The 18,636-nt window shown below is 35.7% G+C and overlaps 1 pseudogene; it reads left to right on the forward strand.

Annotated features, from left to right (window-relative positions):
• LOC149547904 (glycine dehydrogenase (decarboxylating), mitochondrial pseudogene) lies at window positions 1-17,550 on the forward strand (annotated as a pseudogene).
• The last annotated feature ends 1,086 nt before the right edge of the window (window positions 17,551-18,636 follow it).

Here is an 18,636-nt window from a genome sequence, read left to right on the forward strand (position 1 = left end):
AGGGGATATGGGCATCAAAACTTCTATCATTACTGTCTCAACTCATGGAATGAATCCTGCAAGTGCTACAATGTGTGGAATGAAAATTGTTGTTGAACTGTTGCTAAAGAAAATGAAGGATGTAGAGGAAAATAAGGAAACCTTGTAGCACTTATGATTACCTATCCTTCAATGCATGGTGTGTATGAGGAGGGTATTAAATAAGATATGTTAAATCATTCATGACAATGATAATCAAGTGTACATGGATGGTGCAAACATGAATGTGCAAGTTGGACTAACTAGCTCAAGTTGAATTGGAGTGGATGTATGCCATCTCAATCTTTACAAGACATTCTACATTCTACATTCTAGTATGGGGCCTATAGGAGTAAAGAAGCATTTGGCACCATTTTTACCATCACAACCTCTAGTACCAATAAATGGAATTACTACTCCTGAAGGGAATCCACAACCACTTGATATGATATCAATAGCACCATGGGGCTCAACCATGATTCTACCAATATCAATAAAAAGGGAGATTACGGAAATTGAGAATGGGAAAATGGACATTAAACATACTAGTTTGATGGCAGATAATGTGTATAGAGAAAAAATTATAAATCCTTATGTTTTGGAATGACAAGCAGGGTAGATAGAGTTGAATGAAGGCTCTGACAGGAATAAAAAGAAACACAAGGCAATCAATAGTTGTAGATAGTTCAAGAATTGACTTATTCCTAATATAGAAAATAGTGCAAAAATTAGAGAGAGATTAACATTTATCAAGTGGATTTGATCATCTCAGGGTCAGATAAACTTCTATTTGTCAAGAATAAAATAGAAGATACAACTCCATTGTAAAATAAACAATTTGTAAGACAATATTATCAGACCCCAATTCTTGAGTAAATTAGGAACCAAATGCTGACAAAATATCATCACAACCCTATTCAAGAGAAAATTTTGACTAACAACCATTGATATGATCCCACAACTTAATTTTGGAGTTACCTACAGATATTTCAAATGCACTGTCAGGGGAGCTTCCACAAATTAGAGTGGTCAGTCCATTTCATGTCTGTCCGTTTCTTTTATTGGAAAATATTTAGAATCATAGAATGACTTGTCTATCTTGGGTTTAACTGTAGCACTAATTATATTTTTATTAAAAAAATAATTTTTTCTTTCAAATGATTTCATCCCTTTGACTTGAAGAAAATAACATCCTAGTTCCAAACACTACATGGTTTTCTTAACCTTTGATGAGTAGTTGCTGATGCACAATGAATTATGGAAAACAGATGACTGACACCAACCACAATTTCATTCTGAAAAGTGAAAATTATTAGTCGGGCCTGTATAATAAAGTTTCTTGTCTGTTCATTTACTCTTTTATTTTTGATTAATAACTTACTCATTAAAAATTATGCAGATCTTTCACCTCCACATTTTAGCCCTCTTGTGATCTGTGTCTTGCAAAAGTTCCTTCGAGTTGTCAAGTCAAGTTCCAAAAGTCAGAAGCTTGCCCACCGGACAATGATTTCATTCTATGTGGCCAGTGTGATGAACTTTATTTTGTAGGTTCAGGTGTGTATCTGTTCTTCCTCATATAGTTCATTCTGAGTTTGAAGTCAGATCCTTATGTTGACAAGTGGATATTTCCTCTCACAGGCTAATTCAAGGTCATTATCTTTCACAATTGTGACTACTTTGCTTCCAAAAATCAATCAAGTATATCAATCCGATCATGGTTCAGAAGATTTTCTTTGTGAATGGAGTCCATTAAGAAGTTTGCTTCATTTTTCCCAAGGCATATTATCCAAAGAGCAAGTGAGATCCAGTGTGGAATCAATAGATACTCACTTTTTGGGAAAAGGCAATCCTACTATTCAATGATCTCTTTCCCAAGTGCTGTCACTTGTAGAGAATACAGATTGTGAGAGGAAATCTGGTGCAGCAACTGCATTTGCATCCTCCATAGTATTTGCAATGCCAGAGGAAATAGTGGAAAACTTTCCTTCCCTTGTTACATTATGCCATAAAGTGTTTGGAAAGAACTTTTCTATCTTTTTGGCTTTGTTGTGTGCGCACAGAGATCTTTTTGGTAGAATTACTGAGGCCTGGGATGATTATTTCTTATTAGGTCTAAAGCTTGCCAGATATTTTTATCAGACAAGTAGAGATAATGGTAATCTCCAAGTACATCATGTTGATAAGCAAGACTCTTCTTTGGATGATGGGTTCAAATTTTATCAAATTTTATTAAATTTAGAGAAATAGATCAAGACTTGCTCCAGATATTATTTAATCATTTGTGCTTGGTGAATGCATTTTATGCCCAACCTGAAATTAAAATGGAATTTATCCTTGGCTTAGACTGTGCGAGTTTTCCTTTTTCACATATATGCCAAAATGATTTTTTTTCATTAATTGTAATTTTAATTCTATGAACCTCCTCTTCTTTTCCCTTCAAGATCTCGTGTCTTACTGTCTGATGTTTCTAAATAGTGGGCATATTCTTATGTATCTTTCCTATGTTTGTGGCAGCAGTAACACTATAAACAGAAAAATTGTCATTGATTTTGGAGCTGTAGTTTTATTTTAGACTTGCAGAACCTCTTCATCTAGAAGTAGAACATCCCTGATCCAAACTTGGCAGAAAGTGTACGTTTCATTTTACACGTGTTCTAGAAGGTTACTTTTCAAACAATTTTATCTCAAGTTGCACTTTGCTTAATGGATAGAATGCACTATGAACCTTTTAAATTGGTAGTTTCATGAATCTTGATTTTGTTTTAAAATAGGATAACAATTCAGTGGATGTCTTGTTTGAGATTAAAATGGTGGGTATATGTTTAATCTAGTTCTGTACCATATTGCCTATCAGCTTTCTTCAGCACACTAAAAAAGTTCTTTAAATGGCATTCTCTACTTTTTGTTTTCTACATGTTTTGAGTTTTTTGGTTTTGGTGAATTGCTGTGAAAGGAGATTCCTCCCATTATATTGAAAGAAAGTAATTTGATTACAATGACTTCCTATAATTTGGCTAAGATCATGATGCAAATGCCTTGAGTGATGTCTTGCAGTCTTTTGATCTGATCAGGAGAAAATAGATTTCATTGAAGTTTATAAAATAAGCATATGTTTGCATGTTATTCGTTGCCAGTCTTTTCATCAGAGTGATGCATGCATCATGTCTTCGCTCTTTCTTGCTGTTGAAATGCATCCTCAACCAGGCCTCCTTTTGAATCTCTTCTCAAACCAGCAAGTGTCGTCAATGCCACAAACCTATAGACTCGATTCACTGTGTTTTTGATCACTCTTCTACCACATTCAAATTTGTTGAGTGATTTGTATTTTGTTTAGTAGATGTATTCCTATTTTAAGCTGTAGACAACGAATCAGAAATAGACTTGGTGAGCGTACTTCCATTGTCAGCTTGGCGAGCTGACTTGGGGAGCTAGCCTGGCGATCTAACATGGTGAGTCGGCTTAAAGTGGCAACTTGGTGGGGCAAGTTGGTGAGCCAACTTAGCGAGGCCACTTAGAGACGTGACATGGCGAGCTGACTTGGTGAGCAAGCTCGATGAGCGGACCTAAAGACTGACCTTGATGAGGCACTTTGGTGGGGTGACTTGATGACCGAACTCAAAGAGTCAACTTGGCGAGCATACTTGAATAGTCGACTTGGTGGGGCAAGTTGGTGAGCCGACTTAGCGAGTACACTTGGTGAGGCGAGAGGTGAGTCAACTTGGTGCGGTGACTTGGCGAGCTAACTTGGTGAACAGACTTAAAGACTGACCTTGATGAGGTGCTTTGGTGGGGTGACTTGATGAGTGAACTTAAAGAGTCAACTTTGTGAGTGTACTCGAACAATCGACTTGGTGACATGACTTGGTGGGTTGGCTTGGCGAGCTGACCCGGTGTGCGTACTTGAACAGTAGACTTGGTGAGCTGACTAAAAGAGTCAACTCATTGAGGTGACTGGGTGGGAGTGACTTGGTGAGTTGACCTGGAGAGTTGACCTAAGGGATGGGCTTGGTGAGAAAACTTAAAGAGTCAACTTTGTGAGCGCACTTGAATTGTCAACTTGGCGAGAAGACTTGGGGACTTGGTGGGACATGTGGGCGAGCCGACTTGGTGAGGCGACTTGGTGACATGAATTGGTGGGCTAGCTTGGCGAGCCGACCTTAAAGAGTCCACTTTGTGAGTGTACTCGAACAATCAACTTAGTGACATGACTTAGTGGGCTTGGCGAGCTGACCTGGCGTGCGTACTTGAATAGTAGACTTGGTGAGCTGACTTAAAGAGTCAACTCGTTGAGGTGACTCGGTGGGGGTGACTTGGTGGGCTAACTTGGAGAGTTGACCTAGGTGGCAGACTTGGTGAGTGAACTTAAAGAGTTGACTTGGTGAGCGTACTTGAATTGTCAGCTTGGCGAGCTGACTATGGGAGTCAGCCTGGCAAGCTGATATGGCGAGTCAACTTAAAGTGGCAAGTTGGTGGTGCAAGTTGGTGAGCTAACTTATCGAGGCCACTTGGTGAGGTGATTTCGCGAAGCGACTTGGTGAGCTGACCTACTAAGTGTACTTAAAGACTAGACCTTGATGAGGCACTTTGGTTGGGTAACTTGATGAGAAAACTTAAAGTGTCAACTTGGTGTGCCGACCAAGTGAGTTTACATGGTGAGCGAGCTTAGAGAAGCATCTCTATGGAGCAACTTCGTAAGCACACTGAGTGAGCCCACTTGTTGGGGCAAGGTGGTAAAACCACTGGGTGAGTCAACTTCGTGAGCTGACTTAATGAGTCAACTCGTTGAGGTGACTGGGTGGGGGTGACTTGGTGAGCTGACCTAGAGAGTTGGCCTAGGGGGCAGACTTGGTGAACAAACTTAGAGAGTTGACTTGGTGAGCGTACTTCAATTGTTAGCTTGGCGAGCTGACTTGGGGAGTTGGCCTGGCGATCTAACATGGTGAGTGGGCTTAAAGTGGCAACTTGGTGGGGCAAGTTGGCGAGCCGACTTAGCGAGGCCACTTAGAGATATGACATGGCGAGCTGACTTGGTGAGCAAGCTCGATGAGCGGACCTAAAGACTGACCTTGATGAGGCACTTTGGTGGGGTGACTTGATGACTAAACTCAAAGAGTCAACTTGGTGAGCATACTTGCACTAGTGCATTTGGGTTCATTTTTTGATCTTCATTGATCAAATTTTTGACCAAATTTGACCAACCCATTGGTCAAAATTTATCTGGTCAAAATTTTGACCAACTCACTTGTACATGATTTGTCTCAATCATATAACTAATTATATATTTTTCATATTAGTTACTGTCAGTGTTTTTCAGGCATTCTATAAAATAGTTCACATGTCTTGCGTATGATATGACATTTTGCATGCATCCTGCACTCTCTCTCATTCGGCTAATGATGGATTATGTAGAGTGATCTAAAACCATGATGCTAAAAAACACACAATCAAATCCAAAATGAACTTTCACTACAAATGGATTGTGGAAATCTGATATAGTTAAAATTGCATGCATGTCTACCAGGACAATCACAACTTAAACATATATTTGTCCTAGTAGACATGCATGCAAAATTAACAATATCAGATTTCCACAATCCATTTGTAATGCAAGTTCGTTTTGGATTTGATTGTGTGTGTTTTTTAGCATCATGGTTTTAGATCACTCTCCGTAATCCATCATCAGCCGGATGAGAGAGTGCAGGATGCATGCAAAATGTCATATCATATGCAAGACATGTGACTGTTTTATAGAATGCCTGAAAAAAATTTACGCCTACCTGTTGGTAGAAATTTCTACCTTCATTGGTCAAAATTTCTACCTTCATTGGTCAAAATTTTTGACCTTCATTGGTCGAAATTTCTACTTTCATTGGTCAAAATTTTTGACCTTCATTGGTCAAAATTTCTACCTTCATTGGTCAAAATTTTGACCAATTCCTAGTAGAACTTGCACCATGGCTATGGAGGTTTTTCAACCAACGTATTGGTCAAAATTTTGACCAACCAGAAGGTTGGTCAAAATTTTGACTGAAAAAATTCCGACCAATGGGTTGGTCGAAGTTGGTCGAAGTTTGTTCAAAAATTGGGTCAAATTTTCGACCAATAATGGTTGAAAAATGGTCTCAAATGTACTAGTGGGGGTTTATAAGAACAATAAACCTTAACTGTAATTGCAAATCTAACTCTGCTCGGTCGAAATTTGGAGGATGTCGTCGGGTTGGGAATTGCAGCCCGTGTACGTGTAGGTCCGATTGGGATTCGAGCCTGTGATGGAATTTATTGCAGAGTATGGCCCACATGGGTAGAATATAGAGGCCCACGATATGAATGAATAACCCTGCGATAATTTAAAAATTCCATCAAATTTGCAGGTTGGGGGTTGATAGCCCGGTGTTGCTAAAAAAAAATTTCTGACCACGAAAGTACTTTCGAAAAATACTCGAATAATGGTAGAGAGAAAAAAAATAATTCAGATCTAAAAAATTGAATAAAATAGATCCAAAATTGACCATACCTGAATTGCAAATCGAGGCTTTTGAGTTCTGATTTGCAAAAAAAATTTGCCTCACGATCAACTTTCACCTAATATAGGCAAATTTATAGTCGATCTTCACCGAATCGATGCTCTAAACGCAATGGTGAGGTTAGATCTGACTCTAGATGCTCCCAATTTCTACAGATCCTCCAAATTTGTGTCGAGGTGCTAAAGCATGAACGGTCTCGAATGGCTACGTGAAGAGAATCTCCCTCAGCTCTGATACCGTGTAAGAACTTGGCTTAGGCCAAAAGTCACCCAAGAACTAAAGAACTCAACACAAGCATATAGTAGACCAAAATAAATAGAGTATTGATTAGAATGATGATATTCATTCAATAACTACTTGAGAGTACACTAGGAGTGCCTAAACATAAAGGCCTCAGGAGAGCTTCTACAATGCATAGAAGTCAGCATCATGATATGTCATACAACCAGGCACATGTCCACCAGATATGGGTTATCCTCCATTAAGCACGAGATTAAGTGCGATGATGTGAGGATAAGCCTACAATGGTGTAGCACGCAAATCAGTGGTGTAGACAACATGTGCTAAATGAGGAGTGTGGATAAATGTGTTGTCATCATGACAACTCAGTGAATGATGCATACTCCTGTGTTGTAGACACCATGTGCATAATTAGAGTTGTGTAACTCAATGAGAGTTCACAAACTCCTAAGTGTCTCACCTAAAATAATAATAAAATAATGCAAAATAATTAAATAATGCATTCACCTAAGTAAAACTTAAGTAAGTGTAATAACTAAATACTTATTTACACCAAAAAAGATGAAACTGGATTTTTCGCCAGTCCAACTTTCTATAAGTTTGGAACAAAATAACTCATGAGTAAGTTCATTTGAAGTAAAATAATTTAAGAATCTCCATCAAGCAAGGTCCTAAACTACCCCTAAGACTCATGATGATAAACAAAACCCACCCAACCATACAATGCGAGAGAAGGGAAAGATGAAAACCTGATGAAGATACTTATTACTTGAGGAAGGAAAAGGGGCAACCGACTCGACTAAACTAAAAACAATACAAGCTAATCTCCACTTTGCAAAATTGGTACATGGTGAAAAGTGAGGCAACAATATCTTAAGGATCCCATGACATAGAATCACATTTAAGTTTAATTAATACTAAAACTGATATATAACAAATCCACATTAAAGAATATTTACAAGTATGAATCCATATAAATAATATACAATTATCTTGAATGCCACTTGACAATAATCAGAATGCACAATCATCCAATCTACAAGTCACATGGTATGAAAGGCTAAAAGAATATACATCATAAAAATAGATTACATCATCTTGTAAGATCTATGAAATCAAATACAATACAATACAGTACAACCATCCATCATAGTACATAAGAAATAGAATGAAAGAGAGTATAGAATATGGAACTCTAGCCACAACATCAAACTATTGGATCTCAATGGTAAAAGTAAAAAGCACTATCACCCGACCTCATGGAACCTAAATGGTCCACTCCCACCATGCTGAGGAGATAGTCTTAAGTCTCAAACAAGATACAAACTCAAAAGTCAAATCCAAAACCTAGGTCAAGAAAATCCTGGAAGTAATCTACCTCAAAGGTTCCAAAATACAAAATGAAATTTAAACCCAGAGGCGACAATGACATGTAGGAAATCTACTATGTAAGTGGGCAAGTGTCATCACATGAGTCAACTCTAAGGTTATCCAGGCAACCTAATTGGACTTTGGCCCTCTATAACTCTATGCAGCACTAGTATCCTTTCGTATTGACAAGACATATTAATGAAGTAAGGTTGGAACCAAGCATCCTCCATACTCCCATCCTAGTCTGTACTAGCACTAGAGGCATGGGTGATGAAAAATAATGACTCTTGTTAATTCATTTTACTCTCATTTAATGTAATGTTATCACTTATTAAAATAACCTACAATGGGTTACCCAAGCAACCTCTTTAGGGCTTTGACCTCCATTGCAAGCCACTTCCCAACATGGCATACAGATAACCAACCCTAAGCTTAGTAAAAGAAGAAGGTCTCATATGACCATAAAATACACGCCAATTTTTAAACAAGCAATTGGAAAGCACTGAAATATCATTGATCAAAATCATAGGTTTCACCAATATGATAATCCTAACAAGACTAATCTAGAATCAAGTACACATAAACCAAATTCATGACATTACCAAAAACAATAACTCTCAGCCTCTGGTAGACATCTTGAAACTGGTCACCACTCTAAGTCAACCCCAAACCTAATACACAAGAAATCATTCAACTAACAATGTAGTTTTATAGTTTCTATTTGATTTTGAAAACACATAGTTTTGATTTAACAGTAAGGTTCAAGTTTTCATTTCGTTGTAAGTTTTTGGTTTGATAAAGTTTTACAATTTTCCCCTTACAACTTAACCCATTTTCACTTTTAAATTCGAATGCATCAATACCATTAACCTTTGAAACTAAAAATGACTCTATTAAATATCATAAAATAATTTAAATAATAATGATTGATTATAAAAAAAAATTAAATAATAATTATTAAATAATTGAATAATAATTAACAATTAACATCCAATAAAAATAATTAATTAATAATAATATTAATTTAATTTACAAACAATTTCAAACCTTAATTAAAATATTTAATAAATTATTTAAAAATTATTAATTAAAAAAACTACTAAGAAAAACATAAATAAAAAATAATTAATTAATATTTTTTTAAAAACAAAATTTGGCATCTTTAAAGGCTTGTTGACCTACAACAATACACTGCCTCGCCCTATGGAAGATAGAGGAGGGTGGGGGTTTGGTGGCCCCGCCCTCTAATGTGTATATATATATATATATATATATATATATATATATATATATATATATATATATACAATTTATTTTTTAAATAATTTTTTAATAAAAATTGTGAATTTAGATATGATAAGAGAAAAAACCTAAATGAACAATCTATTTTTTTGTTGTATTTTATAAATCGATTTCTCTCCCAAAACCCTACTTGATTAAAAATACCATCATATTAAATTAACAGAACGAGGTTTTCTAAAATCTTAATACTCTTATACAAATAATCTCAGAATGAAGATCAATAATACACACACACACACACACACACACACACACACACACACACACACACACACACACACACACATATACATATATATATACACACATATATATGTATACATATACGTGTATATGTATACATATACGTGTATATGTATACATACATACATATATATATATATATATATATGGCCCCCCCTCAATGCAATTTATTTTTTAAATAATTTTTTAAGAAAAATTGTGAATTTAGATATGATAAGAGAAAAAAACCTAAATGAACAATCTATTTTTTTGTTGTATTTTATAAATCGATTTCTCTCCCAAAACCCTACCTGATTAAAAATACCATCATATTAAATTAACAGAACGAGGTTTTCTAAAATCTCAATACTCTTATAAAAATAATCTCAGAACAAAGATCAATAAAAATATATGACAAAGGTTTTAATTTAATTAATTTGTTCATAGATGAAATCAAGAACAAAAAATAGTAAATTTCTAATCACGAGGATTTTCAATCAAATCTAAAATTCCAAAAATAGATTTATTCAAACACTGAGAAGACAGGAAATTGAAGAATGGAAATCTACTGCGCAAATAACCCACAAGCATCTACTTGATTTTGATGCTAATACGATAATGCACGAAGCACACAAGCATTTTCCCTTTTTCATCTGAAAACTTCCTTCTCCGAAATTGCTTCTCCAAAACCCAGTAATCGAAAAATGAACTCTTAATCTCTAATAAAGAGTTCTCCCCCAATTTAGGGCTTTGATCATGCAATCACGCGAAAACCCCTTTATCTTTTATTATTTTTATTATATTTTAAAATTCATGCACACTTTTTGCAATTTAAAATATCATTATTAAATTAATTTCTTTCTCTTTTTAATTAATTTTCGAGACATTTTTGATAAAAATATTTATTAACTTAAGTAATAATGTATATTTAGCATTTATTTAAAATTGAACTCCTAAATATATCATCATTAAATTAGATAAATATTATTACACCCAAAATTAGACTTTAACTAAATCTTTAAATTTAATTCTTTTATTTAATTAATTTCTCAATTAATTAAATATAATTATATATCAAATTTTCTTTTTAAAAAATTCATTAAATTAAATAATTAAATTACTCTTTTAATTCAATTTAATTATAACAGAAATCACCATAGATCCACAAGACGAACTACGAAAACCCATCATAAAGTACTAAAAACTAGATCAAACTCAAGGGTTATAATCACGAATTTACATCACTTGACAAATTTGGAAGGGTAAACATCTCAAATACTTGTCCTACTTTCTAGGACAATTGGCTTAAGGATAGGATTCAAACTCAAGAGTTATCTCCCCTCTCTTACCATTGAGATATTGCGATAAGGTATGCTCATTCTAGAAATTCAAGGAAGTCAATACCTAGTACTTGCAATTTGCATAAAATACATGCATATACATACACATATATTCTAAACTAAATAGGTAATGGTGGGAAGTGGTACATCATGTAGATCCCAACTAGCAGGTGACTACGACTCCCTCCCTCAACCATATTAGAAACATCATACATAAAGTAAAACATATAGGTACACCATACACATGCAAGTATGAGGTAAGTATCCATAGAAATCACATATAAATAATCCATCTAACTATTATTATGAAATAATCAAAATCAATGTATACAAGTATCATCATCGAAGAATAATCATGCATACATGAAATAACTAGTGCTAAAGTAACTCATTGTATAATCAACTGAGTATGAAATAATATCCAACAATCGGAAGAAAAAAAATGTCATTGATCATCAAACATAAACATAAAGATGGCCTAAAAGAGTGTCACAATATAATACGAAAAGTCAACTAGGGGTAGGCACTACACCATAAACATCAGAAGAGATTAATAACATATTAATAGTACATGTGTTATATGTTACAAGTATAAGCCATCAATTGTGGACTCATAGAAAGTTAGCTACCAACTTCAAGAGTGGGTAGATGACTTACCCACAATATGGTGATAATAGTTAGATGTCACAAAATGCTTTTTTTTATATGCCATTGGAAAACTATCTTGACAATAGTATCATTAGATCCCCATGACAAGCGGGAACATGTGGTAAAATCCCACTAGGGAGATTGTTAGCACAAGGGACAATGGTGTAGGGACACCTTAACTCAATAAGTATTCACATGGACCTATTTGGGTAGTTCCAATAAACAAAGTGAGTAAGGTTCTTTGGGAAACATTTATAATCATTTTGGACCCACATTGTAAGACCGATGTCCTCAATTGGCCATGAGAAGCCATTGGATCAACTTTGGTGAAAGGGTCATGGGAAGGGCTATTTAGGTGAATATGAGGTTTTTGGGGTCATTTCAAGTAATAATACTCAATTTGGGGAATTTTACGTCACTAGGTCAATAGGAATGTAAACTTGTCAAAATAATTACAAAAGTTAACAACAAATTGTCTAAAAGTTGAATTTTTGAATCCCAATGACTAACCAATTGGGAATTGGTTTGTTTGGTTGGAATAGTTATGAAATGAATTATCAAGTCATTTTGTAGAAATTCTCAAGGTTGTTAGGGTTTTCAATGGTGAAGAAGCAATCAAATATTCAGAATTTCTTGTTTATGGTACCTTGTTTTGAATGTGTATGGAGTTGCAGGGATTTGCATCCAATCTAAATGGTTTGAATTAATAGATTTATAAATTAGGTTTTAATTGTAGTTAGTTTGAAGTCATAATTTGATTCCTATCTCAAGTTATTATGATTTTTCCCTTTGTGACTTTGAAACATTATCATACATATGGTTTGGTCTTAAAACATAAATAAATACACTTTCCACTGTAGGAATTTCATGGCCTTGGGTAGAAAGTGAGCTCTTTGAATGTATTATAGGATGCAATTGGTTTTGGAGTAGGATGTTGAAGGAGATAGGAAATCTTTGATCTCTAACCAAATAGGTTCATGTGCTTGGTCAACAAAAGCATGCAAATAGGTGTAGCAAAGACCTTAAGGCTTGTATTGGACAAGGAATAAGGGTGGATTTAATTTTTTGGCATAGAGACAAGACTACTCCAAGTGATAGCTCGGGAAAATAAATAATTTTTAGTAGGATTCCTTTGTAAAATAGATCTAATTAGTTTTATTAGGCCTACCCGGGTTAGTGGAGTTTGATGCACAAAAGTGGAGTTGAGATCTACATTTTAGCCATGTTGTTGAGGCCCCAATGTGTGTCTGAATCAAGAATTGGATTCTTGTTGTCTTTGGAAGATTTTGGAGATAAAAGGGAAAATCAAAGAATCCAAACCTAATTGTCTTTAGGACCTTGATAAGTCAATACACCTTTCTAATTGGAATAGGATTGAGTGGGCCAATATTTTGACTTTGTAAGGATCCCTATGCCATATAAATATGTTGAGGATATCCAATGCAAGTCTAGGTTCCATTTGAGGGATAAGTGGTGAAGTGTGGCTAATATCTTACAGGCCTAATCTCTTGATTGGGTTCATAAGGGGCTAAGATGAATTGATAATTTGACTTGCTTGTTAATGAAGTTAGGAAGACCCTAATACTGTAGAGGGGTCATAGGTCACTATAGTGGAAAGGGGTGAGTGGATCTAAGTGGGCAAAGATCTCATGATTCAATCATTCAAGGAAGGAAGAAGATTCTACAAACTAGTTTGATCCTATAGCCTCTCTGCAACACATTGGTATCAAAGTAGGACTAAAGATTTTAGAATTGGGATTTGGGAGTTCTATGTTAGTAGAGGAGTCAAAGGGAGAGGTTAACCTAAAATTTTATCTCAATATTCACTTTAGAAGATGTTTGAGGCCAATATTGGGGAATTGAAGAAAAAAAAAGTTAAGGGAAAGGAAAGTGATTGTGATTCTAACAAGGAAGAAGGGGAAATGGATTAAGGAAACCCCTAGGAAACTAGTAGAGTTGGTTGCAGATTAGAAAGCATTCCTTGAAGCCTTAAAGTTAGTTTGTGGGGATAAGACTGACAATATACCCATGTTTCTAGGAAGGAGGGAATCAAAGGAGGTTTTGGAGTGGATTGAGTTCTTAAATAGTCAATTTGAATAGAAGGAGGTTCCATAAGAAAAGAGGGCCAAGATTACAAAACAAAAATTAAAGGGTTTTGCACTATCATGGTGGAACTTCATAAAAGGGGAAAGAGTCAAAGAAGGAAATGATATGATCTCATCATGGGAGAAGATGAGAGAAAAAATCAAATCCCAATTTCTACTAGCATATCATGAAGTACAATTATACAAAAAATTGCAAAATTTGAGGCAAAGGGATTTAGATGTGAATGCATATACAAAGGGATTCCACAGGCTATCTCTTAGGGACAAGATATAGGAGGATGATGCAAAAAAGGTGGCTAGGTGTGTCAATGATTTGAGGATAAATATACAAGAAAAAGTAAGCATATTGGCTTCTAAAATAATAGACAAGTGTATTCAACTTATCATAAAAGTGGAAAACAAGTTGAGAAGGAGGAGTGAACATAATAATGGAGGAAAAGGAGCGAGAAATAATTTGAAAGGTAGAGAGAGCCATGGGGGAAGGAACCAACCTCCAAATATCCAAGGGGAGTCTATTCAAGGAGACCAAAGAAATAATCACAAATTTAGAGGAATTTAGGGGGATGAGGCCAAATGACAAAGGTATAAATGGAGGATCAAGAAGAGGGGAGGTAATCTTATATGGAAAATTTTGTAGTTGTTGACAAGAGGGATACTCTATAAAGAGGTTTCCAATGGAAAATAAAAATCCAAGACATGGGGGAGAGAGGACACATTTGGTGCAAGATATCTGATGCTCACAGTGTACATTCTAGACTTGTAGTTCTAGAGAAAGGAGAGAACCTTATGATGAGAAGAACATTACTCAAAGGATCAACCCCAAAGGAACCTCCATGAAGGAATAATCTCTTCATGACTTAATACCAAGTAAAATGAAAGGTATGTCAAGTGACCGTGGATTCAAGATCTAGTGATATTCTAGTGTCAACTAAAAAAATGGTGGAAAATTTGCAATTAAAAAGGATCCCTCATCCATTTCCTTCCGAAGTGTCTTTGTTGACAAGAGGAAGACATAACATTATATATGAATAAGCATGGGTGGACTTTCAAACAAGGGAGTAAAAAGATAAGTCATTGTGTGATATTGTAGACATGAATGCTTGCCATCTTCTTCTTGGCAAGCCATGACAATATATGTCAATGCACAACATGATGGGAAGAAGAATGTATACAAGATAAAAAAAGGGGTAAACTATACTATGAAGTGACTACCTAATAGGACATAAGAGAAACAAGAACCAAATGATGTAGACAATAAAGAAGGGTAAGATTGGTTTTTCTTCGGTGTTGAAACCTAAGAATGAATTAGACCATATCAGGGATTGGGAAAGAAGTTTGTCAACGAAGGTAAAAGAAATGCTACAAAAGTATCAGGGTATTGCAAGAGAGGATATTCCCAATAGTCTACCAACCATTAGGGATATTATTCATCTCATTGAATAAATCCCTAGTGCAACCTTGCCAGATAATGCTGCCTATAAGATGACACCTACAAAAAATAAGGAAATTAGAAGATAGGTACAGGAACTATTGGATAGAGGGCTCATTAGGAAGAGTCTAATCCCATGTGTTGTCCCTACTATGTTAGCACCCAAAAAGGGAGGAAAATGGAGACTTTGCATTGATTTCATGGCCATCAAAAAGATCACAATTAGGTATATATTCCCAACTCCAACAATTGAGGACCTTATTGATTTTTTTGATTTTTTTTTCCGGGGTGGGGGGATTGTTATTTTTCAAAAATAGACTTGAAAAGTGGATATCTCATATTAGGATAATGGAGGGGGGTGAATGGAAAAATTCTTTTAAAACATACAAGGGGTATATGAATGGATGGTAATGCCCTTTGGGCTAGGCAATGCTCCTAACACATTCATGAGGTTGATGAATGAAGTGCTTAAACCATTAATAGGATATCCTCATTTTTAGTAAAAATAGAGAAGAACACCTTAAACATTTGGATGTGGTGTTAAATAATTTACATGAGGAGAAATTGTTAATTAATCTTGAAATGTGTGAGTTTCTAATGGAAGAATTAGTTTACTTGGGTTTTGTCATTTCAAGGGCAACCTTAAGATGGATCTTGATAAAGTTGTTGCTATATTGAGTTGGTCAACACCCAAGAGCATGAGAGAAGTGAGGAGTTTTCATGGGCTTAGTACCTTTTATAGGAAATTTATAAGGAACATTATCCAAGTGTGTGCACCCATATTGGATACTATAAAGGGAGGACAAAAATACAAATTCATAGGACATATGTTGTAGACCAACCTGCAATTCTTTTACTTGATTTTAATAAATTATTCATAATTGAATGTAATGTAAGTAATTTTGGGATAGGGGAATTGTTGAATTAGGAGGGAAAAATGATATCATTCTTTAGTGAAAGATTAAATGAATCGAAGAGAAAGTACTTATCTTATGATTTGGAGATCTATGTCCTAGTACAAGCCCTCAAGAAATGGAGACATTGTCTCCTACCCAATGAATTCATTCTCTATACAAACAATAAAACCTTGAGTTTCCCAAACAGTCAAGACAACTTAAGCCACATGCATATGAAATGGGTGGAAGCCATATAAGCCTATACTTTTACTAACACTTTAAGGGTACAAACAATAAGGCAGTACGTGCATTAAGTAGGAGGACAATGACAACACAAGAAATTCAGTGGCAAAGAGTAGGGGTAGAGTCCTTAAAATCCATGTATAAGGGGGATGTAGGTTTCAGTGACATCTACAAAGCTTGTTCTAATCTTTCCAACCTTGGAAATGTAGCATATTCAAAGTTACTATTGCAAGAAGGGTTATAATTCAAAGGGAGTCAACTATGTGTTTTGAGATGTTCTATAAGGGAGGACATGATTAAAGAGAAGGATTATGGAAGTTTAGGTGAGCATCTTGGATTGGATAAAATACTTGAGTAGGTAAGGAGACATTATTTTTGGCCTAAAATGCATACATATGTCAAAAATTATGTAGAAATTTGTGTGATCTTCCAAAGAGGTAAAGGAGTAGTCACTTATGCAAGTTTGTATCAATGCTTACCTATTCCCTCTAGGCTATGAGATAGTGTAAGAATGGATTTTTTCATGGGGCTACAAAGAACACAAGAGGGGTATGATAATGTGTTTGTGGTTGTGGATAGGTTTTAGTACAATGACACACTCTTTGCCATGTAAAAGAATTCATGATGCTTCACATATAGTAGACATTTTATTTAGGGAGGTGGTGAGAATCCATGGATTTCCATTAAGCCTAATTTCTGATAGAGATGTGAAAATTGCGAGCCATTTTTGGAGGATCCTATGGAAGAAACTAGGACCTAATCTATCTTTTAGTTTTGCCTATTGCCCCCAAATATATGAACAGACTGAGATTTTCAATAAGTCCTTAGAGAACTTACTAAGATGCTTAACCAAGCAACATAATAAGATCTATGAGATTGTACTCTTCCACATGTAAGATTCTCCTATTCCATTAACATAATCCATTTTTAATCCTTTAGGGTTTTGAATCTACGCTCTGTGTTCTGGCCATGGCTCCTCCTCGTAGTGCTTCCTCGGTAGACCCTATGACTGTTGGGATTGCATCTACTGAGACTGCTTCTTCTAGTGGTTGTTCAGGGTTTAGATCTGCTTCTGCTACTGGTGACAAAGTTGCCTCTTTTTTGGATGTGGCAACTTTTGCAGTTGATGTCCATGGATTAGGGATTCCAACTATGGATTGTTTAACTTTTTCCTTGGTTGTGAATCATGTCTCAATTAGCAGTCCTATTTAGTTAGTTTTGGAGGACGTTATAGCTAAAGAAATTGCTCATACGATTGCGGACTTCTCTAGGAGGGCTACTATTTTTAGATTTCATGGCTTCTCGCCTTTCCTACAAGCTCTTGTTACTTGGCTATCTAAGCACTGAGACTTGTTGATTTCTAAATCTATCCAAATTTACCTCGTGGCTAGGGGTTTTTTCATGGTAAAATTTGATGTTGTTGATGATAGGAGGGCTATTTTGTGTAGTCATTTCAGATGGGAGGATTTTTACCCTCTTTTGGCCAAACCCTAGCACAAGGATTTCGATCCTACATCAGAATCTTTTTCTCATATGCCTCTTTGGGTTAGGCTCCCAAATCTTCCCCTTCACCTATGGCTGGATTCGATCCTTGAAGCTATGGGAGATGCCATTAGTGACTTCCAAATGATGGATTCTAAATCATATGATATCTTTCATACCATGTATGCTCGCATCTTAGTGGTGGTTGATACAACACAGGGCCTTCTTGAGAAGATCAAACTTGAGGTCCCTAATTGTTCTTGGATTCGAACTCTAGACTATCAAGGAATTCCTTTCTATTGTAGGGTCTTCTCTGAGATTGGAAAGATTGTTGCACACTGTCTTGTGAAAGTATGGAAATCAAAGAAAAGACCTTCTTGGTGGCATTACTCTATCCTTAAAGAAGTTGCTCTTAAGGATCCCCCCCCTCCCCTATCTGTGGTTGTTGGTGATGCTAGTAGCTCTACACTGTATGATCAAAATTTTGATCTGTTGTTGGATATGGCTACTGAGGTTGCTCCTCCCTCTATGGGTCAGGTTCTGGTGGAAAAAGTTTCATGTGTGATCTTGCTTGGTTCTCCAATTGGGTCAAATGGTGAAGCTTTGGTTTGGGAGAGAAGGAGGCTTCTCGGGTGGAGGAAGGTTCAACAAAGGCTAAAGGTAAAAAATACAAATGTTCCCAATAGTCCTCTAATTGTCTTCTTAGATCTCACTCTTTTGGGAGTAGGGGGTCTTAATTGGGTCCTTTGAGTTTTATTTGGTGGTAGCAATGTACTGTGTTATCTATGAGGCTACCCTGGTCACCTTTTTTTGGTT

The sequence above is a fragment of the Cupressus sempervirens genome, chromosome 7 (assembly GCF_028749045.1).
Source record: "Cupressus sempervirens isolate cs-2001-9-10 chromosome 7, ASM2874904v1, whole genome shotgun sequence".
NCBI lineage: Eukaryota > Viridiplantae > Streptophyta > Pinopsida > Cupressales > Cupressaceae > Cupressus > Cupressus sempervirens.